This window comes from Psammomys obesus, unplaced genomic scaffold (assembly GCF_907164565.1).
Source record: "Psammomys obesus unplaced genomic scaffold, mPsaObe1.curated_primary_1811, whole genome shotgun sequence".
NCBI classification, from domain to species: Eukaryota; Metazoa; Chordata; class Mammalia; order Rodentia; family Muridae; genus Psammomys; species Psammomys obesus.
The window spans coordinates 99,730-105,729 of NW_026592890.1; the positions used below are offsets into that span (position 1 = coordinate 99,730).

General features: G+C 43.3%; 1 pseudogene; it reads left to right on the forward strand.

Moving 5' to 3' along the window:
- Positions 1-810: 810 nt before the first annotated feature.
- Positions 811-2,716, forward strand: LOC129683232 (heat shock cognate 71 kDa protein-like; annotated as a pseudogene).
- The last annotated feature ends 3,284 nt before the right edge of the window (positions 2,717-6,000 follow it).

Here is a 6,000-nt window from a genome sequence, read left to right on the forward strand (position 1 = left end):
TTTTAGGAAGACTACTCCTCCGTTTTCTTGCTGCTGGGGAACCTAGCTGGAGGCTTTGAAAATAATCAGGCTGAAGCTGTAGTTCAGTGGCAGAGCATTTGCCTAGCATGTGCAAGTGCCTGGGTTCAGTCCCTGGTTTGACAAAGAATTTGGAGCAGCAATCCAGAAAACTATGTTGTGGTGGTTTGAATACGAATGGCCCCCACAGGTCATTGTTTTAAAGGCTTGATCACCAGGGGATGGTGACCAAGGAAAAGATTGGAAGAAAATGTGGTGGGGGTTGGGGGGTGGGCTTTGAGGTTTCAGAAGCCCAAGCCAAGCCCAGTGGCTCTCTCTTCCTGCTGTCTGAATATGTGGGTATAGAACTTCTCAGATCCTTCTCTAGGACCATGTCTGCCTGTGTGCTGCCCACTGGGCTGATAATGACTTAAACTTCTGTAACTATAAACAAGGTCCAGTTAAATGCTTTCCTTTCTAAGAGTTGCTGTGGTCACGGTGTCTCTCCACAGCACAAAACAGTGACTAAGACAAATGATTAGTGCCAGTCAGAGAGTTGGAGGAAGATTTAATCACCCTCCTCCAGTTTTCAGAGTTGGCGCCTTGTGGCTGATTCTTTTTCTTTAGTTCAGCTGTCGCTTATCTCTTCTTATCCTACGTTTTGTAAAACCTGAGCGTATTGAGATTATAATACGCAGATCATACTTTGGAGGAGCATCATTAGAAACAGAGCTTGCTCACTGAACGCGGTGCCAGCTTTTGGTTTTGCGTGGTGTCTCCGCCAGCACTGCCAGGCCTGAACGGTGAGCAAACATGTCTAAGGGACCGGCAGGTGGCATTGATCTTGGCACCACCTACTCCTGTGTGGGTGTCTTCCAGCATGGAAAGATGGAAATAATTGCCAATGACCGGGGTAACCGAACCACTCTGAGCTATGTTGCTTTTACAGACACAGAACGACTAACTGGGGATGCTGTGAAAAATCAGGTTGCAATGAACCCCACCAAGACAGTTTTTGATGCCAAACTTCTGATCGGACGTAGATTTGATGATGCTGTTGTTCAGTCTGATATGAAGCACTGTGAATGATGCAGGCAGGCCCAAGGTCCAAGTAGAATACAAAGGAGAGACAAAAAGTTTCTACCCAGAGGGAGTGTCCTCTGTGGTTCTCACTAAGATGAAGGAAATTGCAGAAGCCCACCTGGGGAAGACTGTTACCAATGCTGTGGTCACAGTGCCAGCTTACGTCAATGACTCTCAGCGACAGGCAACAAAAGATGCTGGAGCTACCGCTGGCCTCAGTAGACTTCGAATTACCAACGAACCAGCTGCCGCTGCGATTGCTTATGGTCCGGATCAGAAGGTTGGAGCTGAAAGGAATGTGCTGATTTTCTACTTTGGCGGTGGTACTTTCGATGTGTCAATCCTCACAATTGAGGATGGAATTTTTGAGGTGAAATCAACAGCTAGAGACACCCACTAGGGTGGAGAAGACTTTGATAACCGAATGGTCAACCATTTCATTGCTGAGTTTTAATGAAAGCACAAGAAGGACATCAGTGAGAACAAGAGAGCTGTCAGGTGTCTCCATACTGCCTGTGAATGGGCTAAGCGCAGCCTCTCCTCCAGCACCCAGGCCAGTACTGAGATTGATTCTCTCTGTGAGGGAACTGACTTCTATACCTCTGTTACCCATGCTCGATTTGAGGAATTCAATGCTGAGCTGTTCCATGGCACACTGGATCCTATAGAAAAGGCCCTTCGAGATGCCAAACTTGACAAGTCACAGATTCATGATATTGTTCTGGTCAGTGGTTCTACCAGAATCCCCAAGATTCAGAAGCTTCTGCAAGACTTCTTCAACGGAAAGGAACTGAATAAGAACATTAACCCCGATGAAGCTGTTGCTTATGGTGCAGCTGTCCCGGCAGCCATTTTATCAGGAGACAAGTCTGAGAACGTTCAGGATTTGTTGCTGTTAGATGTCACTCCTCTTTCCCTGGTGTTGAAACTGCTGGTGGAGTCCTCATCAAGCGCAATACCACCATTCCTACCAAGCAGACTCAGACTTCCACCACCTACTCTGACAACCAGCCTGATGTGCTCAGTCAGGTGTATGAAGGTGGAAGGGCCATGATTAAGGATAAAAACCTGCTTGGAAAGTCAGACTCACAGGCATACCCTCGCACCCCGTGGTGCCCCTCAGACCGAAGTCACTTTTGACATCGATGCCAGTGGCATCCTCAATGTTTCTGTTACAGATAAGAGCACAGGAGAGGAGAGCAAGATCACCATCACCAATGACAGGGGACGTTTGAGCAAGGAGGCCATTTGAGCACATGGTCCAAGAGGCTGAGAACTACAAAGCTGAGGATGAGAAGCAGAGAGATAAGGTTTCCTCCAAAAATTCGCTGGAGTCCTATGCCTTCAACATGAAAGCTACAGTTGAAGATGAGAAACTTCAAGGCAAGATCATGATGAGGATAAACAGAAGATTCTAGAAAAGTGTAACAAAATCATCAGTTGGCTGGATAAGAATCAGACTGCTGAGAAGGAAGAATTTGAACACCAGCAGGAAGAACTGGAGAAAGTCTGCAGCGCCATCATTACCACGCTGTACCAGAGGGCTGGTGGCATGCCTGGAGGGATGCCTGGCACTTCCCTGGCGGGGAGCGCCTCCATCTGGGGTGCCTCTCCAGGCCCACCAAAGAAAGATTAAGATTAAGAGGCGTAGCATTGTTCCCCAGGGAGACATTTGAAGGACCCACATTTAGCAAGTTACATGGCAGTTTCAAATCTAAGCTGCTACAATAAATTCCTGGGCATTCTCAATACTTGAACATGGAGAGGAAATGGTAACATTGTACTTTATAAGCACTGTATCCTAAATGAAAAATGCAATTTCTCAAAAACAGGTGGAAAATGCAATGTCTAATTAAATATTTAAATTGGCACCATAGAAAGAAAGAAAGAAAGAAAGAAAGAAAGAAAGAAAGAAAGAAAGAAAGAAAGAAAGAAAGAAACAGAGCTTGGTGTGGTGGTATACTTCTGTAATCCCAGACCTGGAATCAGGGACTAATGCAGAAGGATCCTGAGTTCAAAGCCAGCCTGGGCTACATAGTGAGGTCCTGTTTCCTTAACCCCAGCACTCGGGAGGCAGAGGCAGGTGGATCTCTGTGAATCCAAGGCCAGCCTAGCCTACAGGGTGAGTTCTCAGACAGCCAGGGCTACACAGAGAGACCCTGTCCCCAAAAAAATAAAAACAATAACAAAAATAACAATAGATGGGCAATACAGAAGTCAAAGCAGATGAATGGCATTGCTTCAGCCATGAGCTCTGTCTCAATCTGTGAACTCTGTACAGGCTCTTAGCAAAGAAACCTGAGTTTTTGGTGAAAATGCTTTATATTTTTGACAAAATGAATGTTGGAATGACATGAAGTCCCCTTGAATTCCTAATTCTTTCTGTATTTTGAAAATTTCATGAAGTCAGCTCAGGTGATCCTAGAGTGTAATTATGGTACAGAAATAAGCCATTTAGTCCCTCTCGTCCATTGGACACACCTGTTATTTTAGGCGTTAAAGGTGTTTGTTCTGAGGCTGTGGTTCGGGGTTAGAGCACTTGGCTGGCATGCACAAGTGCCTGGGTTCAATCTCAGCTCCACAAACAGGAACCACCAAAGAAAGAAAGACAATGGTTTTGCAGAACAGCCCCCTTTAAAAACTGCCCTCAGCTGAACTAATCAGATGTTATGAGACATTTTTATGATTCTAGCAGAAGCTTAATGAATAATTTTAAATAGATTTGAATACTTAATATGCCTAATCTGTGTGAATTATAGTAACACTTTGCCTTTCAGGGGAAGCCACTGAACTTGATGTTAATTTGCAAAACAACACCTTAGGAACACATGCAAAGGCTCAGGAGAATTGTGCTTCTAAAAGCACAAGTGAGCAGTGAAAACCCTCATTACCAGAGTCACCTCATGGGATGGATGGCTGTTTACTGCCATGGGAGCATTTTTCTGCTTAGAAACCGCATAATTGACTGTTCAGCTCTAGCTGGGAGATGCCACGTGACCTAGCAACAGCAGAGGAAGAGAGCCAAGAGGGGTTTCTGCTAGAAATAAACTTATTTCAAATCTGTTTTTCTAAAACATTTTGAAGATGGCTCTTCCTCCTAACAAACTAATAAATAAGTAACAATGACAAACAACATATATTTCTCTCACCTTGTGTATGCTGGATGATCATTTTACACAGACTGGATTCCTATTTATCTGAGACTGTGTGAACATGAAACAAAAAGCTAACAATGTATTTTTTTTTTTAATGAAATTACTTTGCCAGAGTAGCAGGCAAAGTGATAATTATTCAATTTGACTTGTGCTTAACTAATGAGCTAGTGATTTTTATTTTCCTTCCTTTTACTTTTCTGTGCAGTATGAGGTATTTTCTTTCTCTCTCTCTCTCTTTCTTTCTTCCTTTCTCTCTTTCTTTCTTTCTTTCTTTCTTTCTTTCTTTCTTTCTTTCTTTCTCTCTCTCTCTTTCTCTCTTCTTTCTCTCTCTCTTACTTTCTTCCTCTCTTTCTTTCTCTCTTTCTCTCTCTCTTTCTTTCTTTCTTCTTTCTCTCTCTCTTTCTTTCTCTCTTTCTTTCTTTCTTTCTTTCTTCCTCTTTCTTTCTCTTTCTCTCTTCTTTCTCTCTCTCTTTCTCTCTTTCTTTCTTCTTTCTCTCTCTTTCTCTCTTTCTTTCTTCTTTCTCTCTCTTTCTTTCTCTTTTTCTTTCTTTCTCTCTCTTTCTTTCTTTCTCTCTCTCTTTCTTTCCTTCCTTCTTTCTTTCTCTCTTTCTTTCTTTCCTTTCCTTCTTTCCTTTTTCACCCAATGGTAAATGCTCTAAAAATACTCTTCTAGGAAGGGCTACACATTTTCATTACTGTCAAGATATTTTGTATTTCTTTGTGTTGGTAACCCTAATCTCAAAAGAATGTGTTTTCCTGTTGTTCCATTTTGGCTTGCAGAACATCCTTGTCTTCACAGTATTTTATTTCTCCCTTTCTCATTGCTATCTCCAGTCCTCCCTTGACACTAGAATGCTATCTGCATAGAATGTTATCTGCAATCACAGTCACTATCCAGGGGTATGCCTACTTTGAAAACACTGAGAACTAAAAATGACCATTTCTTGTTGTAGGTTCATTTCTGTTATTCTGATGAAATAGCCTGACAAAAAAAAAACTTAAGGGAGAAGGGGGTTTAATTCAGTTAACTACAGGTTATGGTCCCCAGGGAAGCCAAAGTGGCAGGAAATTAAGGCAGCAAGTAATATCACATCTCCAGAACCTGCCTATCGGATGCTGCTGCCCACGTTGGGGTGGGGTTTCCAATATCAGTTAACAGTCAGAACAATTCTCCAACAGACATGCCCACACAGCAACCTACTGTAGACAATTACAAAGATAAAACTTCTTAGGTGTGGCAATGAACTCCCTTAATCCCAGCACGTCAGAGGCTGAAGCAGGGAGATCTCCATGAGTTTGAGGACAGCCTGGTCTATATAGCAAGTTCCAGGATAGCCATGGCTGCACAAGAAGAAGGACAAGGAAAGGCTCCCTTCCCCAGTATTCCTAATTTTGTCCAGTTGACGTCATTTTGGGAAGTAAAGACATTGGCAGCCTGTGTGTAACAATGTGTTCGTCACTGTGTTTATAAGCGGAAAGGAAAAAGATAGCAATCAGTGTCTGGTAAAGAAAGACATGGGGAGTTTGGGCAAAAGATAGACTGAGAAGAGAAAGGTAAAGACTTACAATCAGATTATGTAAGAATGGCTCCATCTCTGGAGAGCCTGAGACACACAGAGCTGGCAAACCCGGCCAGTGTCTGGTTTTTTGTTTTTTGTGAAAGAGGAAAATAAAAAGCAAGGGTACGAAGGGAGGGCAAAAGGCGGTATATGGTGAGAACAGAGCAGGGCCTGGTGAGAACAGAGCAGGGCCTGGTGAGGACAGA